The sequence below is a fragment of the Monodon monoceros genome, unplaced genomic scaffold (genome assembly GCF_005190385.1).
Source record: "Monodon monoceros isolate NGI ecotype Baffin Bay Population unplaced genomic scaffold, NGI_Narwhal_1 Super_Scaffold_7, whole genome shotgun sequence".
NCBI lineage: Eukaryota > Metazoa > Chordata > Mammalia > Artiodactyla > Monodontidae > Monodon > Monodon monoceros.
In genome coordinates, this window is record NW_021703784.1 from 57,490,011 (window position 1) to 57,509,664 (window position 19,654).

General features: G+C 55.7%; 1 protein-coding gene across 11 annotated transcripts in view; it reads left to right on the forward strand.

Moving 5' to 3' along the window:
• Positions 1–1,793: 1,793 nt before the first annotated feature.
• Positions 1,794–19,654, forward strand: part of ARAP1 (ArfGAP with RhoGAP domain, ankyrin repeat and PH domain 1) — a 71,481-nt gene continuing 53,620 nt past the window's right edge. For 9 of the 11 annotated variants that reach the window (XR_003791521.1, XM_029208838.1, XM_029208845.1 and 6 more), the window contains exon 1: positions 1,794–1,911. The gene's annotated coding sequence lies outside the window, so the exon portion shown is untranslated. Of the gene's footprint in view, positions 1,912–14,826; positions 14,845–19,543; positions 19,563–19,654 lie in introns of those variants that run through there. The other 2 variants (XM_029208837.1, XM_029208836.1) reach the window with 2 other exon arrangements.

Here is a 19,654-nt window from a genome sequence, read left to right on the forward strand (position 1 = left end):
CTCAGCCGGCTCATCACTGTGCCTGCTTCCCACTTGCTCAGGGCACAGGCGCCGCCCTCGGTCCCTCTGTTCTACAGTTCATTTTGTTAATTTTATTATTGATCACATGGACTTTGCTCCTTTAGATATCCCCTCATTTCCCGATATGCAGCTCGGAACACACCCTCTCCTGTCCCTGGTGTGTTCATTATCCTTGCATCCATTCATTAGTTCACTCTTCATCCATCCACCTGTCCTTGTTGTGTGTTCATTCGGCCATTCACTGCAAGCTATTTGGCTGCCTTTTGCTGCTCTAAGAGAAGGAGCAGGTCTGGCCAGAGGTCAGGGGTCAGAGAGTGGGCTTCTATTGCAAGACCTTCAGCCTAAGGCCGCCTGGGTCCAACCTATGGACTCGGGGTCTGACACTCTCCAGTTGTGACAGAAGGAGGGGGAGAGGTCCTCGGGGGCAGCATGTTCTGCAGGGAGTTTGGGGGTTGAGGTGAGTGTCATCAGACTCCAGTGCAGTGGAGGGACCAGGCCCTGTGACTTGAGCCCTCCCTAGATCATTTAGAAGACCTCAGGCCTGTGTTAACAGAAAGGGAGGGGCCTCCAACCCCTTGCCAGTGGTCAGATGCCAGTTCCCTGATCCTGTGTTCCACCTGGCTGCTTTGATGTCTAGGCTTTGAAGTCTAGAGGGATGCCTGGGCCTCTCCTGTTCTCTGTAGCCCACAGGTGCCCTCTGCTGCCTGAGGGTCACCCCCGCTATCAGGTCGGGAGGAGGGCCCCGTGCTCCACCCCTCTCCAGTGTTTTTGTACCCCATATGAATTTTGAGCCGGAAGTTCTCCCCAAGTTCTGGCCTTACCCTCTCCCGGTAAGTGACTTAACTTTGCCTGTCAGGAAGACACTTGGAGTCTACTTTTTCCTAGAGGGGCAGGGTGAATGTCCAGTAGGGGTAGGCAGGACATTCTGTAACTCATCAGGACTTGGCCAGTTTACCCAATACTGGCTTTGTAACTTTGGGCAAGCCCTGGAACTTCTTTGGAGCCTCATTTCCTAATCTATATCCTGGGGTGATGATTTTTCACCTTCAGGCAGATTGAGATGAAAGGAATAAGTTGCCCAGCACTGGGCTTGGCATGTAGTAGGTACTCAAATTAATGACACCCAATCTCAGCCCTGGACACAGGACCTAGGAATGCCTGCCAAACCCCAGACCCTCGACCCTCATCTGTGTGTATGCTGGCAGGATGGGTGGAAATCTCCCATTCTCTAGGCCAGGGAAGTTGCCTGGCAGCCAGGACCTCAGGCTGCCACCTTTATAAAGCCAAGGAATCCTTGGGCCCTCTGACTAGAATCTTCCCCACCACCCTGCTCCTGAGAGATGTGGGCCCAGGGAGAGAAGTAGGATTTTCTCGAAGAATGAAGTGGGTAAGGACTTCCTGGAGGAGGAGGTCAGGGACTGGTCTTCCAGCTTCCAACTGCCCCTTTCCGCTCTGTGGGTGGGGCGGTTTGTGGCTTGTCCCTCCCAGGGAGAGGGGCGGCAAGAGGCAGAGAGACTCAGGAAGAGATGAAGACTCAGAGGGCGGGTGTGGTGGAGGTAGACCGGAGCCGCAGGAGACGGAGACGGACCTGTGAGCAGCGAGAGGGACAGGAGAGACGCAAAGATCAACCTGTCCGCAAGGCGGGCCAGGCCAGAGGACTCGAACACCCTGACTAGGCGTGGCCGGGAAGGGGGCGGGTCCCTGGAAAGGGGGCGTGTCCCTGCCCCCTTCCCGGTCCTCCCCTCCCCGGGGCGTCACGTGGGGCGGGCGGAAGCGCCCGGCAGGGTGGGCGCGCCCGGCCTGTGGCCGCGAGTTGGCTGCACCAGCGTCAGTGGTGGCCCCGGGACCCCGCGTCCCCGCGTCCCCGCGTGGAGTCTTCGCTCAGAACAGGTCAGTGCGGCTGCCGGGCCCTCCCCGTACGCTGCCCCTTGGCCAGGTGTGGCCAGGAGTTTCCCCATTCCGCAGAAGGGAACGCCGAGGCCGCGCGGCGACTCTGCGCCCGGCGACTACTTCCGCGGGCGTTTCTCTGGGTCACGTCGTCTGTTCTGACTGGTGGTGGTGATGGGGTCGCCTCTGGAGGATGCGCGGTCGGGCTAGAGACGGTAGGGAGGAGGGCGAACCGGCGGGACAGGGGGCTTCCAGCCTTCAGCCCTTTGGCGTGAAGTCTCTGACGTTCCGGAGCCAACTCGCCCTCGGGCACCTTGATTTTCTCATCTGTGAAATGAAGGCTCCCACTTCGTTGACTGCGGAGACCCTTACCGGTCTGCAAGTTCGTATGACCTTATGCGCTGGACCTGGGGCTCCACTGATCTTGGGCAGACTACTTCCGGGCTCTGCGCCTCAATTCCCCCACCAGTAATTGGGGGCATGGCTTCCCAAGAGCCCCTACCTGGCCCAGTTGCTGGAAAAAGAAGGTGTGTGTTCACTGAATGGGGTCAAGCCAGGAGTGGGGTTATTGGGACTGGAGAGAGCAGACTCCGAGTGCAGCCTGAGGACATGGGGTGGGCGTTTGGTCCCAGATCTCCAGGGGGTGGTTTTTAGTGCTGGGGAACTCTGGTCGGTATCTGGCATATGCACCCTCACTCCCCCAAAGCTCCTGTACTGGGGAGCCTTCCCCAGTCCCCAGGGCTGCAGGGTTGGACAGATATATGGAGATACTCAGAGAAGGATTTGACTGTTTGCCGAGCAAGGTCCAGACAGAGGCACCCAGGATACCTGTCCTCGGAGAGCAGAGTGTCCAGGCTAGGAGAGACCTCCCAGCAAGCTCATTACAGGGTAGAAGGAGCCCTGCGGAGTCAGAAGACAGGTGCAGACAGGTACTGGGATGGAATCAGGCACTGGGACTCTTGGAGGCTCAGGAAGGAGGAGATGGTTGGAATGGGCCTTGGCAGTTAAGTGGTAGTTCACAAGGATAAGGACCCTCAGAGGAGGGTAAAGCTTGTGCAGAGGCAGGAACTTGCATGGTGTGTTTGAGGAACGGCAAGGAGATGGAAGTGGCTGGAATGGGTAGCAGGGGTAGAGTGTAGAGAGAACCAATCCCCTGGTCCCGTGGCTGGTTGAGGGTTGTCCAGACCCTGGCTTGGGGAATCCTGTCTTCCCATTTGCTGCTTGCTCACTGGAATAGGGCAAGAGGGGGTTGTCCCAGGCAGAGCCCTGACAACTGTGAGGTGGAAGTGGGCAGATTGCTTCCAGGCTTCGTTGGGGCATTCAGGCCTCCCCAGTCAGCCCCAGCCTCACCCCCACCATCTCTTGGACTCCAGCCATGCCTTTCCACACATCACGCCTCAGCTCTTTGTGCAGGTTGCTTGTCCTCCCCCCTACCCTACAGAAGTTTTCTCCTCTTCCAAACCTCCCAGGTCCTTTGGGTCTTAAGAGGTGGGCCTTCTCCTGCCTAGCCTTTCAGTGAGTGCTGTGTAGGGCACCACTTAGGAAGGGTCTCCTTGGAGCTCTGTGGGGAAGGGGACTGCAGAACCATGGGGATGACTGGGACCTGGGATGGTCCCTGTGCAGCCACCAAACACTATGTGACTGTAAGTTCCCAAACCTCTCCAGTTCTCCATCTGCTGGGTTGGGTGATAAGCCCTGGCCCCATGCTCCAAAGAGAGACTGCTGGAGCAAGAATTGGGCCTGAGTCTAATTCCTTCCCCCAGCAGTGAGTGTTTGAATGAAGAAAAGGGAGAACCTGGGGGGAAGGGGTCACTTCAGAGGGGTAAGGGGCCTCTGAGAGTCCTAGGGGCTAGTTGGGGACTAGACTAGTACAAAGCCCTAGGACAGAGGGGAGTCCCCTCCACTCTCTGGGGGCCCTCTCCCCTCCCCACCCCACTCTCCCTTTGGCCAAGCTCAAAGCCAGCCAGCTGATGCCCAAACAAGTGGCCTCTGTTCCCAGGATGGGGGGAGGGGAGGCAGGACCTGGGCTGCAGGGCCTGGGCTGCAGGCCCGTCTGTCCAGCACTGACCCTGGCCCCCTGTCCTTCACTCTGGATCTTAACCCTTGGGGGCCTGAGATGGGCCCTGGACTGCTTGAAGGCTGGTACCCCTTACCCACCAGCTGTCCCCGCCACCCCACTTTAGGGTCCCAAGGGTTCTGTTGCAGCAGGAGGGGGTGCAGTAGGACATGAATTGGAAATGGAGAAGGAAAGGAGGGAACGGAGGTGGGAGGGAGGCTGAAGCAGATATGACCATGTACAGAGATCACTTGGCCCAGAACCTTTTCTCGTAGATGAGGAGACTGAGGCCAGGGACCAGAGCTCAGACCAGGATCACACAGCAAGCCCTAGTGGGGGTCAGGACTGACCCGACTCCTAGTCTGGGCCCTCTTGGGGAGAAGAAAGGGAAAGGGAGGGACCTCTACTTGGTTTGAATACCTACGGTGTGCCTGACACTGCACATTTGTTAATTTATTTAACTTTACATCATTCCATGAGACGAGGGTCATCCTCCAGTAAGACAGGGGAAGAAACAGCCTCGGAGAGAGCTGAGTAATAATATCAGCGAGAATGACGCCAGCAAACATGCACACAGCACCTCTGTGGGCACTATTAGGAATGTTAACCAGTTGCATCCTCCCAACAAGCCTAGAAGTTAGGCACCATTCTACAGATAAGGAAACTGAGGCACAGAGAGGTTAAGTAACTTGTGCAAGATCATGGCAAATTAAGTGGTAGAGGCAGGATCAGGACCCAGGCATTTGTTTGCTTCCTTTGGCCTGACTTCCCCTCCCCCAGCCTGACGTCACTCCTTGAGCGCAGTCCAGGGTCCCACTCAGGGGCTTTCCCCTGGGTGGTGGCCAAGGCAGCCTCGAGCAGAGTGTGACCCCAGCCATGCAGACCCGGCCCTCCCTTAGGAGCAGAGTCCAGTCCTTTAGGCGGCCCCTGTCACCCCCTCCTCTGGTCTCTGTCAGGCTGGACTCTTCCCCCTCCATAGCCCTGCATGGAGGGGCACTTCATGTTTCAGGAAGGGGCTCTGCACCAAGGGTCTGAACAGCAGGAGGGTGTGGGGAGGCCCTCAGAGATCCCCTACAAGTACAGTCCCAGTGGAGCTCAGGGACTCAACACCAGTATCCCCAGCCCTGATCAGAGAGGACATCTTGTTCACCTAGCCCCCCCCCCCCCCCCCCCCACTGTCAGGCCCACAGACCTGTAGATTCCAATCAGGGTTCTGGAGAGGACAGTCTCAGCCCCAGAAGGCAGGTGACCTCAGGTTCAGGGATGGCCTGGGGTGGCAGGGAGGGAGGGCAGTGCATGGCTGGTCTTCCACATGACCTTCCTGTGGAATTTCTCTCTGTCTCATCCTTTGGAACATAGTTCAGAAGGGAAAAAAGATTCTGTCCCATAAACAGGGCGTCTGTCCCAGACCATTGAGACAATCAGAGTCGCTGGGAGGGGATGTGGAGTTAAGTGACCAATTCAATAACAAAATTATTATTTAATAGTAGTAATAATAGTAGCAGTAGCGACTGTTTTTTTGGAAGCTTACTATGTGCCAGACACTGTGCTAAACATTTTATGTACTGATTTCATTTAATCCTCAACAATAGTCGTATGGGGTAGGCCTGTTCCCATTTTACAGGTGAAGAAACTGAGGCCTCGAGAAGTTAAGTAATTTTCCTCAGATCATTTATTATATAGAAGAGCTGGGAGTCTGAATTTCTCTAGCTTCACAGTGAGAACCCTGAGCACTGGGAGACACTGCAGGCAGACAAGATCCAAACCCTGTCCTTCTCTGGGACCTCCCAGTCGGGGTGGCAGGCAGGGACTGGAGGGCCGCCAGGGCAGGTGACATTACTGGTGACGCGCTGTGAGGATGGGATGCCTGCTCGCAGGCTGGACTGGCTTCTGTCAAGTCTTAGCCCCCAGGGGCCCAGCCCTAGGATGAGCAGCTCCTGCCCACTCTTCCTGTCCTGTCCTGTCCAGTTTGGACTTTGTTGAGTACAGTGGTTCTCCTTTTTACTGCTGAGGAAACTGAGGTCAGTAGAAGTTAAGTGACTTGCCTAGAGTCTTTCAGCTGAGGAAAGGGAGAGCTGGGACTGGCACCAAGGGAGGGGGCTCTGAGGCCTGCACTCTACCTCCCTGCCTGGTCAGGGCCTCCTGGGCCTCTGAAGCCCTGAGCTTCCTTCAGATACTGCTCACCTTGCCTTGTCACAGTGTCCAAGTCTTTCTCTCTGGCCAAACCAGGAAACTGATTCCTCTCAAGGCGCCTGGGGTTTGGTACAGCTGGGTGTCGGTGACTGAACGAACAAACCTGGGGAACATGGTTGCAGAGCTAAGAGGCCAAGAAGCAGAGCCCAGCTGTGGCCAAGAGTGTGATGCTCATGGCCAGTGGGGTCCAGAGGAAGATTCAGGGGTCAGAGAGCATCCCCCCTCCCCACTGGGAGGGAGAAATGTGGCAAAATCTTCCTCCTCCTCATTGTTTCCATTGTTGTGAGAGCAAAAGATTGTGAGGACAATTGGGACCTCTCACAGCCACTCCTCTGTCCCCATTCCCAGGGCAGGGAACTGGAGGTCACACCTGGAATCTCAGCTTCCCAGGGCCTTTGGGGGACCCTGGCCCCGCCCTCCCTCCTTCTGGCCAGGCCAGTGCTGGTGTGGGTCAGGCCCTAGGACAAGGGTAGCGGTAGCAGGGCTAAGCTACTGCTTCGTGTTGCTCCCCTCCCCCACAGGTGCCTGGGTCTCCTCTGCCACCTTCCTCCCCTGTCCCTGGGCATCCCCTTCTCTCCTTCCCTCCCCTCCTTCCCACCATAATGCTGGGGCCAGGGCTCTGCCTATAATCAGGCCTGGAGTCAGGAGCTCATGGTCTGTCCCCAGTCTCTGGTTCAGTGAGAGGCCTTGGGTTGGTCATGGACTCAGCTTCCCTGGAGCTTCAGGGAGGGAGCAGGAAGCAGCAGCACCTGGGGCATCCCAAGCCCCCAGCCCCCAGGTGTGGACAGGTCAGGACAGAAACCAAACAGCGCAGGTAAGGGGGGGCCGGGGAAGGGCTTCTCCATCCCTCTCCACTCCGACACTCCCTCTCCCCACATTGGGCAGCTGGGATTTTAGGATTCTGAGTCTTGAGACTGTGGGCATTGGGGATCAAGGATTCTAGGGTTTTATGTGCCAAAGATCCCCAGCTTCCAAATTTCCGAAATTCGAGGTGCCAAGAACCTGCAAAGCTTCCAGTTGGGCTGCGTGGATCCTGAGTTAAGGCTGTGAGCCCTGTGCCACACCTTTGGCCAGCTGGTGCCAGACAGACAAGGCCTGGAGAGTTTCTTGGGGCTGCTTGGTGGTGGTGCTGGGGGGGAGGCTCTTCATGCCCTTTGCACCCACCACTCCCAGCAGACACCCCGTTGACATACACCTTTCAGGAAATCTGAGAACCAGGTTCTGGAATGGACTAGGTGGTAGCAGAAGAGATAGCCAGCTTAATGGGGGTGGGGAGGAGACAGACAGGGGCCAGGCCTCCTCTTCATTCGTTGGGGGTGGCGCTGTCCTGGATGCCAGGATGGGATTGGGAGGAGGCCCAGGGAGGGCTGGTGGCTGACTGGGTCACAGAGCAAAGCCTGGGCTGTACTGCCGGGCGAACCAGTTCCTCTCAGGGCCGGCATGGAATGTGGCTCAGCAGGCCCAGGTCCAGCTTTGGAGTGTCAAAGCCAGGCTCAAGGACTCTGAGGGGTGGTGGACAGAGACCTGGGCCCGGGAGCCCCAGGGGAGGCCCTGACCCTCCTCAGGGGGCAGGGAGACTGGACCTTGGCTGAGGGCATTCTAGTAATTCACAGTGCCTCTCCAGGTCCTTCCGGTGCCCATGTGGGCCTGTGGGCACAGCAGTTGCCCTCAAAGGGCCCTGGGCATGGGAGCGGGAGCTGCCTCATGGGGAAGAGGGCTGTTCCCTCCCCACAAGGGAGGTGCCCTCCTCTTGGAAGACTTCCTGGCTGGGTGAGTTCCTTTCTGCTGCACATACCTCTGGGGGGGACGCCGTGCGTGTTCCTGTGTGTGCATGTGTGTGCTCTCAGGCCCAGAAACCTCCTTGGAGGACCTGTGCTTTTTCCTTTGTTTGGGTGCGATCAGCATTCCACGTCCCAGTGGGTTGGGGTAGGAGGTACCTGGCTCGGCACCCCTTGATGTGTGAGCTGGGTGAAGCTTTTACCCACTTCAGTGGGGACCTTCACCCAAGCGGGCCGTGGTGTAGTTCTGCAGCTAAAATGTGTTTCCAGAGGCCCTGGCCTGATGGGGAGAAAGGGCCTCCCTGAGCTTTGCCAGATGACAGCAGGACAGCTTTGGGGTGGAGTCTCTCTTGCTTGGGAAAGGGGTGCCAGAGCCTCAGCTAAAGTCCTACCTTTTCCCTCAGACTGCGGCTGTTCCTCTTGCTGTCTCCTTCTTAGCTCTAAAGATGGATAGCTAAGTCTAGGGAGGCCAAAGATCCAGGGAGTATCTAATGGTTCTAGTGGTTCTGTTCCAGGACGTGACAAAACACTCCTCTTCCTTTACTGCCTGTGACCTGAAAACCCACCTTTCTCAATACAGGGCTGGCCTAGCCACTTGGAGATGGAGGGTTACTCCAGTGTCTCTGAGGTCACCTGAGGGGACCTCCCCCTCTTAGTTCTTCCAAGGAATAAGCTAGAGGAAGGGGATGGGGTGCTCAGGCTGGGGGGCCTGGGTCCTGTACTGACTCGTGTGGCCCTGGTTGGGTTCTTATCCCTTTCTGGGGCCCACTTTCCCCTTCTGGAAGCGGGGGGATTAGATTAGGATGTTCCAGAATGCCTAAGGAGCAGGTGCTTGGGCATGTGGGGAGCTAGGAGAAGGCGGGGCTGGGGTCTGGCAGGCAGGAGGCTGGAGCTCTAACTGGTGGGCACGAGCAGAATGGGAGGCACCTGGTCCTGGGGGGCTAGAGGCTAGGTTCTAGCCACGCTCTGGCCACTGATTGCAGTGTGACCTTGGACAAGTCATCACTTGCTTGGGCTCCTTGCTTTTCACGTGTAAAATTGGGAGATTTCATTCAAGCAGTAGATATTCACTGTCTGCCAACGCTGGGCTGGTAGCTGGGGATGCAGGGAAATCAGACCCCAGTCCTGCCTTCAGGGAGCACCCAGCCAAGGCTGGGGCGAGAAAGAATGTGTGTGTGTGTGACACAGCGACAGATAGTGGCATACCAGTGTGACCCAGGCTGTGACCGTGGGAGCCAGAAACTGCTGCCTAGAGCAGGTGACACTTGAACTTGAAGGGCAAGGTAGAGAAAGATGTTCTAGGCGGAGGGAGCCCGATGAGCAAAGTCCTGGAGGTCAAGTGTCCAGCGGTGAGGGTGGAGGGAATGAACCTGGAAAGGGGGAATAAGTGGCCAGACCCAGAGGGTGGAGGCCCTTTGAGCCCCGCTGGGTAATGGGGAGCCGTGGGAGGGTTAGGCAGGCCAGGGAGGGGGGGATTGGTCTCAGAGATTTCTGGAAGTCTGGGGTGGTTTTCACCTGCTCTGGGGAACAGGACTTGCCCTGTGTGGGTGAGGGCTCCCCCAGCAGTATTTATCGGGCCAGCACAGCAGGAAGTGGCAGGGGTAGCCACAGAGGTGGAGAGAAGGGGCAGGCCCAGCCACGGAGGGTGCCAGGAGTCTCAGAGTTGAAGCTTTCGCTCCTAGACCTCTGGACGTGAACCTTGAACCTTGGCACCTACCTCACCCGATTGTCCCTCACCCTACCCGTGTCACGGGCCCTGTCTCAAGCTCCTGACCAGGGCGAGCCATGCCTCCGTAGACGTCCTTTCACCCATGCCCCCAGTGGCCAGACACTTCTACCACTGGGGATAGAGCCATGAATGAGACAGTGCCCCATACTCTGGTTGAGGAGACTGACAATGAACAAATAAACATATAATACAGTGTCCGCTAGAAATAAGGGGGGTGTCGAAAAATGACATGGGGTCAGGAGAGAGGGACTGATGGGGGCCACCTCTTTAGGCAGAGTGGTCAGGAAGGAAGGCCGTGCCGTGCATTTGAGAGGGCGCTGGAAAAAGTATGGGAGTGAGTCATGCAGGTGTCTGGAAGAGCATTTCAGGCAGAGGGAGCTCGGGGCCCAGCCCTGAGGCAGGAGCACTTGGAATAACAGCGAGGCAGGCACAGACCATGCAGGACTGGCGGGCCTTGTCCTGGCTTTGGCTTTACTCTGAGGGAGGTTGGAAGTCACTGGAGGGTGAGAACTGGTAGGTTGGGATCTGTTTTTGTTTTTTGTTTTCTTAAATTCACTTATTTATTTATTTTTGGCTGTGTTGAATCTTTGTTGCTGCACGAGGGCTTTCTCTAGTTGCGGCGAGTGGGGGCTACTCTTCGTCGTGGTGCACCGACTTCTCATTGCAGTGGCTTCTCTTGTTGCGGAGCATGGGCTATAGGTGCGCAGGCTTCAGTAATTGTGGCACGCAGACTCAGTAGTTGTGGCACGCAGGCTTTAGAGTGCAGGCTCAGTAGTTCTGGTGCACGGGCTTAGTTGCTTCGCGGCATGTGGGATCTTCCCGGACCAGGGATCAAACCCCTGCCTTCTGCATTGGCAGGCGGATTCTTACCCACTGCGCAACCAGGGAAGTCCCTGGGATCTGTTTTGAAGGCATACATTTATTCCCCACAAGCCCATTATACAGATGATGAAACTGAGACTCAGAGAAGTTATGTGAATTCTTAAGTCTCACAGCAGTAGGACCCCTGTCTGCGTGCCTCCCTGCCACCCCACGCACCCTGCTGCCCTTCATGGCTTCCTCTTGTCTGGACAGTGAGGCTGAGTGTCTTAGTGTGGTCTTCAAGGCCCTTCTCAGCCCACACTCATCCTCCCTCCCCTCTCCTGCCTGACTTCCCTGCTCCTGGTCTCCACACTCTCCCCTCTGGGGAGACGGAGTGGAAGGAGGGGCTCTTGTGTGATCTTGGGCAACTTACTGAACCTCTCTGAGGCTCAGTTTCTTCCTCATCTGTAAAGTCAGGTTTAAACCATCCACTTTCCAAATTGTCATGAGGATTATATGAAACAATCCATGTAGCAGGTTTGGCACAGCGCCTGGTAGATGGGAAGCACTCCATAACCATGGCCTTTTGTCTTTCTAAGCAGGGATGGCAGGGTCAGATAAGTAGGTTAGAATGTTCCCTGTGAGTGAGAGTCTTTCCTTTCTGTTGTCTGGTTATAGAGTCGGGGAGGCTGAGGTCCCACATCAAACTGGAGGCCAGAGCCTGTGGGGCTGGTCCCCCGTCTCCCTCTCTCCCTCTTTTCCTTTCCAGCCCCTGCCCCGCCCATCTGGTCACCTCCACCCAACCAACACAGGAGCTTCCTCTTTTCAGGTGCCAGCAGCAAGGGGCCTGCTGATCACTGGCTTTCCATTGCAGGGGCCGCCTAGGGAGAGGGCAGTGTCAGGTCCCTGTTCTCCTGGGCTGCTACTTCTGGGTGCAGAGGAGCCCCAGTCTCTCCTTCTGGGTGGGCAGGCACATCAGGTGCCCAGTTGCCTCAGAGAGGATGGAGTCAAGCAGCCTTCCCTTCCCCTCCCCCATCAGGCCAGGGCTGTCCTCAACCCCTCTGGTGTGTAGTGAGGCTCTGACTGACGTGACTCTGGTTCTGTCCACTCCTGCTGCCAGGGAGTCCGTCGTGTGCCCTGTGCACTCCCATCCTCCCTGTGGTTAGCCCTGTTTCCTCCTGTTTCTGCCTCATTTGCAGCGTTAAGAGCTCCCCCGCTGCCAGCTCCCGCATGGGGGGCAGTTGTGACAGAGGAGGATCGTCCTGGAGTCACCCTGCGGTACCTCAGGCCTCCCCCTCACCCAGCACCTTTGGTGGGAGAGGTGCTCCCTGCCCTGCCTGGGGAGTCCCCAGCCCAGGAGGGCGTGTCTGTGACTGAGGGGCCGGGGGGCCAGGCCAGAGGCCGTGCTCTCCTGGTGAGAGGGCACCAGGTCTCCACAGGTGCTGTGCGGCTGGCTGGGCCCCCCTTCCAGGTGAGAAGGGCCTGAGCTGGGACCTGAAGAGTGAAGGGTTGGGGGCGTAGGGCAGGTGGATGTGGGTCTGGGCTGGGGGGTTCAGGTTTGGAGGAGCTCTGTCTTGTGGGGGGGGATGGTTAGAGGAGCAGGTAGAGGGTGCTCTGGTTGAAGGTGTGGGGACCGGAAGGGCAGGGAGGAGGGCCCAGGGGTCAGATGGGCTGGGGAGGGGCAGTGGGGATGGAGAGGAGGGATGAGTCAAAAGCGAGGTGATAAGGAGGCAGTTAGAGGAAGGCGAGGGCGTGGTCCAGAGTGATCTGTCTGGAGGTGGGGGAACTGGTAGGGCCAAGGAGGTCAGTGTGTCTTGGACTTTTTTTTTTTAATTGAATTATAGTTGATTTACAGTGTTGTGTTAATTTCTGCTGTACAGCAAAGTGATTCAGTTATGCATATAGATTCTTTTTCATATTATTTTTTTAATAAAATTGACCATTGTAACCATTTTATTTATTTTTTAGAAATGCTTATTTATTTATTTATTTATGGCTGTGTTGGGTCTTCGTTGCTGCACGCGGGCTTTCTCTAGTTGCAGCGAGCGGGGGCTACTCTTCATTGCAGTGGCTTCTCTTGTGGAGCACAGGCTCTAGGCACGCGGGTTTCAGTAGTGTGGCGCACGGGCTCAGTAGTTGTGGCTCACAGGCTCTAGAGCGCAGGCTCAGTAGCTGTGGCGTACGGGCTTAGTTGCTCCATGGCACGTGGGATCTTCCCAGACCAGGGCTTGAACCCGTGTGCCCTGCATTGGCAGGCGGATTCTTAACCACTGCGCCCCCAGGGAAGTCCCTCCGTCATGGTTTATCACAGGATATTGACTACGGTTCCTTGTGCTATGCAGTAGGACCTTGTTGTTTATCCGTCACAGACTTTTTGACGGGGCCTGAAAACCAAACCTTTTAACTATCAGCTTCATTTATTGTGAGTTGAGGTACTTCAGACACTCACAATTCATCCTCTCCAGGGTGGAGAGGGGCTTGGGCATGAGGGGGGCCCCCTGTGAGGTTTGGGGGAACGTGGGTGAGGGGCAGGGCTAGGGTGGAGTCAGATGCTGTTCAGAGGACAAACCACAGGTACCCTGGCGTCTCATGTTCATAGTGACCCTCAGTCCATTTCTCATTTGAAAGTCTGTGGCCTTCAGTCTGGCCTCCGGATCTGTGGTTGGTGGGGAGGCGGGGATGTCATTTGATCAACTGTGTCTTAGACCTTCGGGAAGATAAGACAGTGAGGGAGGGGTTGAGCTTTGGGGCTCAGTTTCTCATCCTCCAGTCCAGATGGCCCAGGAAATCAGTTTCATTTACGGTAGTTCTCTTGGTATTCTGTGCATGTTATATTGAAAATCACAAAGCTACTTTATAATGATGGTTTTGGGGAAGAAACTGGGACAAACTCATTTCTGATAGACTTAAAATGCTTTTATCATTGTAATTATGAAAGTGATATGCAACTGTAAAAACTTTAAACAGTACAGACGAGGAGGTTGTAGAAAGTGATTAGTCTTTCAAGATTTGGGGTGGGAGTTAGAGGTAGGCCTGAAATTTAGGTCAGGGCTGTCTACTGTCCTTTAGTCTTAAATGTCCATTGATCATTAATAAAACTAGCTGTACATTTTGTTAGGGCGATGCTGAGGGGGCTGCCCTAAGGAGGTTGTTAAAATATCCTACCTCTCACCTAGTCCACTGGGTGTGGATGTGCGTGTTGCGCACTGCCCAAGGGTACCTGGCTGGGTGCAGGGAGAGCTGGGAGAGGAGGACTGAAACAGCCTGTCCTCTTTGCTGAGCTGCATGCCCTGCTGTGGGGCTCCTGAAGCAAGAGGCATTTTTTTCTAATTTGCTCAATGGTCCCACCTAGGGTGGAGGCAGCCCCGCTTTACCCAGGAGAGGCGAGTGGGTGAGTTCACTGTGGGGCGGGGCATATGCAGTGCCTGGGGCCCCCCAGGAGGAGGTCCAGGAGGCCATGGTGTATCCACCCTGGAGCCCTGCTGGGGAATGTGGCTATAGGCAGGGTGTGGGGGTCACTGGTATCTGGGGAACTGAGAATTTCAGGGTGCTGAAGGCGTCCAGACTAGAGCCTGGCTACAGGGCCAGCACCAAGGGCCCCTCTGGACGGGCCCGGCCAAAGCCTCGGGGCTCGGAACAGGAAGTGTCTATCTTAGCAGCAGAGAAGTGAGCAGATGCCGAATGAGTGTGGCTTCTAGTACACACATGGTCATGTGTCATGGTCATCTGGGTGGCATCTCTGTTCTGTGGAGGGGGAAACTGAGGCTCAGAGTGTGACATGACTTGCCCAGGGCTTCAGGCAAGAAGTGATGGAGCCAGCACTGGAACCTGGTCTTGCCTGGCGTCCTGGGGGGATGGGGGTCTGGCCTGGAGCCAGTGGCCCCCAGTTCCCCACCAGATGGCTGAGGCAAGCCCTGGGGCCTGGACTCAGTCATTCCTCTGCCCTGAGGGCTGTTCCTTGTCAGCCCTCACCACTCCTGTCAGGCCACATCACAGATGGGATGGGGCAGAAATCTGGTGCCTGGGCAAGTGACGGGGCGGAGGTCCGGGGCTGGGGTTAGGGCAGGAGACCCCAGTGTGCCTCCTTGGCACCCATATGCCGTGGCCACCAGTCCCGGAGAGACAGAAAATAGGCTTCTGGGTCCGGGGGTTATAGTCAGCTGCCTGCCTGAGGGCCACACCTGCTGCCTTGCCTGGCAGAGCTGGAGGGAGTTGGCTTCTGCGGAGGGGCGGGGGCCGCTTCTGTGCCCTGGGCCAGGCTCCCAGCCCCCACCTAGTTCCTCATATCTGAGGGAAGTGTCTCTAAGTCCTCTTGCCTGTGTTAACAGAGCCCTGAGAACAGCCAGGAGGGCAGCAAACGAGGGTGGCCCTGCCCCCAGGTATGACCTGGTGATTGGGCTGGGGGGACTGGGGTCAAGGGGCGTGGGCAGCATCGGGCTCTGGGCAGTTGTACACAGTCCGGTTGTTGGTAGTGAGTATGGGGACTGAAGGCTGTGCGTGTGGCTGCTAGGCGGGGTGGGCGTTGTGTGAACCTGGAGGCTGTGTGAGGTGTGCATTTGTGGTATGCGTGGGGTGTGCATAGTAGACCCAGGCCTAGCTGGATATGTAGTGCTTTTAATTCCTGCGTGGAGAACTCTGAGGGCTCTCCTGAGTTCTGGGCGCTGGGGTCCCTGCCCAGCCTGCCTAGGATGGGGTGGAGTGCTGTGAGGCGGGGGCGGGGGGTGTTGGGGGGTGGACGAGCACAGGCCGCAGGTCTGAAGCTCTAGGCCTACCTTCCTCCCCTTCCGCTCCCCCCCCCCACCGTTGGGCCTTCCCTTGAATCCAGAGCACAGCTCTGTGCAGACAGGGGGCTTTGAAGATGCAGCTGGGGAAGGGTCCTCGCTGAGGGGACTCCAGAGCTGAGTGGGGAAGGAGTTGGGACTGTCAGGGCTACCAGATCCAGGCCTGACTCATTCATTCAAATCAGAATGCAAAGGAGGCTTACACCCACATGGGCGACCAAGGGCAGATCCCTAAACCTCTCTGGGTGTCACTACTGCCCTTTCACATCTCCTGTTCCTGCCCCACTGAACTCTCCCCATCTCTGGATCTGCCAGCTCCTTTTCCATCCCCGGGTCCTGCACACTCAGTTCCCTTTGCCTAGAAGTGCAACCTCCTACTTATGCTCCAAGGCCCAGCTCAGGAATGCCCTCTGGAAGCCTCACTGCCTCTGCCAGACAGTCACATCCTCTGAAGGCCCTGTTGGCTCTAGCAAGTGACCTGGGCAAGTTTCCATTTCACACAGCCTCCATGAAATGGGGTAAAAATCCCAGACCTTGGGACTGTACCGGGGATGATTCAGGTGAAGGTGGGAATCTGGTGGAGGCTGGGCATGCAGTGGATATTTAGAAAACCAAGGAAGTGGGAGTGTGCTTGTCCTTAGCTAAAGCTCAGGGCTGCCTTTCTGCTGGATTGGCAGTACTGGTGTCCCTAGTCAGTAGCGGGCAGGGATGGCGCGAGAGAGATGCTGTGCTGGGACAGAGAAGGGGCGATGAGATTTAAACTCTGCCATTGGGTGTTGGAAACGAGGTAGTTAAAGGACAGAAGGATGAAAGTTTTGGCTCCAGCAAGAGGGACTCAGGCCATACCTGCAGAAGGACTGGTTGGCAAGGATTAGGGAGATTCCAGACAACCCTTACTTACCCCTGGACTGAGTGCCCTTGTGAGCACAGCCAGGTCCTGGGCTCTACTGTGAGGGTAGGGGAGACAAGAAGGGGTACAGGGGTACAGGCTCTCAGGATACCCCAGGCCAGGTTGGGGGTTGGGTGGAGATGGACCCCCCACAAATGGGACAACCAGGAACAGAGCAGGAGCAGCACTGAGCTGCCTGACTCAGCCTCTGAGGCTTAGGGGCCCAAGGGGGCAGTCAGGGAGGACTTTCTGGAGGAGGCAGCCTGGAATCAGCACCTGAAGGTGGGAGGATGTGGTTCATTTACTCATTGACAACAGACAGTTTTGGGGGCTTCCACGTGTCAAGCTGGTGCCTGGTGCAATAAGTGAAATGGAGGGAGTGGTGGGCCAGCTGAGCCCGGCCGGGGCTTGGGGCATGTGCTGACAACTTGGGCAAGTCACTTCCTCCCTGTGGGTGTTTGTTTCTTCATCTGTAAACGGCAGGGCTGGAGCCAGTCGAAGGATGGTCGGAGGAGCTGGACTTGAGGACACTGGGAACCATGGAAGGGGCTTTGAGCAGGCGTGGGACGGTGGTTGGCCCAGTGGAGAGGGGCTGGAGGGAGACAGGGTAGAAGCAGGGGCAGGGTGGTCTGGTGTGATGGTGAAGCCTGAGCTGGGCCCTTAGGGTTGGGGGAGACGGGAACCCCCCACCCTGTGGCCATTGCTGTCTCAACAGGATGACACTGTCCTCTGCTGGTCCCTGCTTCCTTGTGGGTGGAGATTCAGTGATGTGTCATAGCAGCCGAAGGGCTTAAACCTCCAAACTTGGCCAGGATTAGGGTGGAGCAAGTGAGGCAAAATAAGTGAGTGCAAAATATGAGGGAGGGGGTGACCAAAAAGCTCAGTAATCAAAGTAAATAATAATTTTAGGAAATATTTTAAAAAAAAATTTTTTTTTTTTTTTTATGGCTGCCCTGGGTCTTCGTTGCTTTGCACAGGCTTTCTTTTAGTTGCGGCGAGCGGGGGCTGCTCTTCATTGCAGTGCGCGGGGTTCTCATTGCAGTGGCTTCTCGTTGCGGAGCACGGGCTCTAGGTGCGCAGGCTTCAGTAGCTGCGGCGTGTGAGCTCGGTAGTTGTGGCTCGTGGGCTCTAGAGCCCAGGCTCAGTAGTTGTGGTGCAGAGGCTTAGTTGCTACGCGGCATGTGGGATCTTCCCAGACTGGGGCACGAACCCGTGTCCCCTGCATTGGCAGGCGGACTCTCAACCACTGCGCCACCAGCGAAGCCCCAAGCAATATTTTTTTAAAAATCAAAATTAATGAAAAAAATCCAAGATAAACAAAATATCAAAAATTTAAATAAAGAGATTCAGTATCACTGATTTCTTTTTTTTGCCTCAGGCTCTAGCATGGCTTAGCAGGGCACTGCTCCAAACTTCTTTTTTCAAGCAGCTGCCTCCTCCAGGAAGCCTTCCCTGACCCCCGCCGGCTGAGGGCCATGTGGGCTGTTTTCGCCGGCTGGGTAGTATCAGACACCCTCCAGCCTGAGATTCCTGGAGGGTGGGTACACGTCTGAGGTCTGGCTCATGCTTCTAATGCCTCAAATGAGGTTGTCCTAGAGGGGTGTCAGTGCGGAGTCCCAAGTCTGACCTTGGCCTGAAGCCTTTAGTGTAGGATTAGGAACTTGAGAGAGGCCCAAGAAGGGGCTGGGCCCTTCTCAGGGACAGAGGTGGTTTCTGTTTCCCAGTCCTCATCATTCCAGTAGCCTGGTTGGGCCATCATCCATCATTCCATGTTGAATCTTGAGAATACTGCCTGACCTGTAGCAGCTGCTCAGTTAGAGCTTGTCACTGTCGAGAGGCAGTGAGCAGACTGGTTAAGAGTCTGGAGCTGCACCGTCCAGTAGAAATGTAATGCAAGCCACAAGTGCAATTTGAAATTCTCTAGTAGTCACATTAAAAAGAAACAGGTGAAATTAATTTTAATAGTATATTTTATCCAAATATCCAGAATGCTATAATTTTATTATGTAAGAAATAGAAAAAATTATTGAGATATTTTATATTCTTATTTCTTTGTACTAAGACTTCAGAATCCAGTGTGTATTGTATAGAGCATACTTCATTATGTGGCCACTTTTGGAGTTTCAGTAGCTATATGTGGCTACTACTAGTTACTGTATTGGACAAAGCAGGTATAGACTATATTCAAATTGCCCCTTCCCAGCTGTGTGACTTTGGGCAAGTTGCTTAACCTCTCTGTGCCTCAGTTTCATCTTAAATTGTGAGGTATTACCTCATAGGGTTGCTATGAGACTTAAACAAGTTAATAAAAAGTGCTTTAGGTGCATGGCATATAGTAAAGACTATTTACATTGTCTTATTAAATTCTTTTTAAAAATCGTCATTTGAGTAGCACTGCCATTTTTTGCCAACTCTTTATGAAGTACTAATTACTTAAGATTTATTTTTGAAATATTCACTTTTAAACCATACCTGTTTTAGCCCCATCCTAAGAGATAACTGTGAAGTCTACTTAAGATAAATACCTAATTAGTTAATTTTACATGTTCACCCGTACCCCCTAAAGTCATCCTGCAGAGACCAGCAGTTTGTGGTTGACCCTGCCCTAGTAGCAGGAAACGTGGCTCTGCCCAAGACCTGGCCCTTCGACCCACCCTCCCGAACAGAGCCCGGGCCGTCTGAGCTTGCTGGTGGCCTGCCCTCAAGGATGGCCGCTGCTTTCTCCTGCCTGGAAACACCTTCTTTTGGTTTCCATACACATTTAGGAGCAGGACCCCTGGGGTCTCACGCCCTTGCCTCACTCCTCCATCCCCCAGCTCTCAGGCTTAGTGGAGAGGGCCCTGTCTTCCTGGGTCTCCCCAGGTTCCCTTTGACAGGCTCTGCATTGTGGGGGCCCTGCCTCAGTCATGCAGCTGCATCTGCCCCCTCCCCATGTCTTCCCTGGGGGCAGTCCAGCCTCCTGGCCAGGCCCGACATCCCTGCTACAGCCACTGGTCCTGGGGGAGGGCCAGAGAACGGGGTGTCCTGACTCCCCTCTCCCGCTGGTGTGGCCTCCACCTCTGGGCAGGCCTGTCGTTGGTCTGCCTCCTCACGCTGTCCTCACCCCTGCTGGAAGGCTTCCTCCCTTTAACCATCACCTGGTTTCCATTAGGCTCCCTGAACCCTTCCCTCTCTTCCTTCTCTTTCTCTACCCTCTTCCCCGTCTCTCGCTTTCTTACATCTCTTTGCTTTTCCCCATCCCTCGCCCCCTCCCCCTTCTCCCTTCCTCTTCTTCCTCCTGGCATCCAGCTGCCCAAAGTGGCCTTGCCTCATAGGCTTTCTCATTTACCCCTGTCCTTGCAGCTTCCACCTCAGGCCAAGATGAGGGGCCGTTCAGAGTAGCTGCCGCCTCCGGGGGACCCTGGCATTCTGGGCAGCCCGGCTGGTGGTGAGTCAGGGAGGGATGGGGGCGCTGGGCTGAGTGTGGCAGGCTAAGTCCCGACACTGAGGTGGAGGAGGCTTCATGAAGGTGAGACCTAA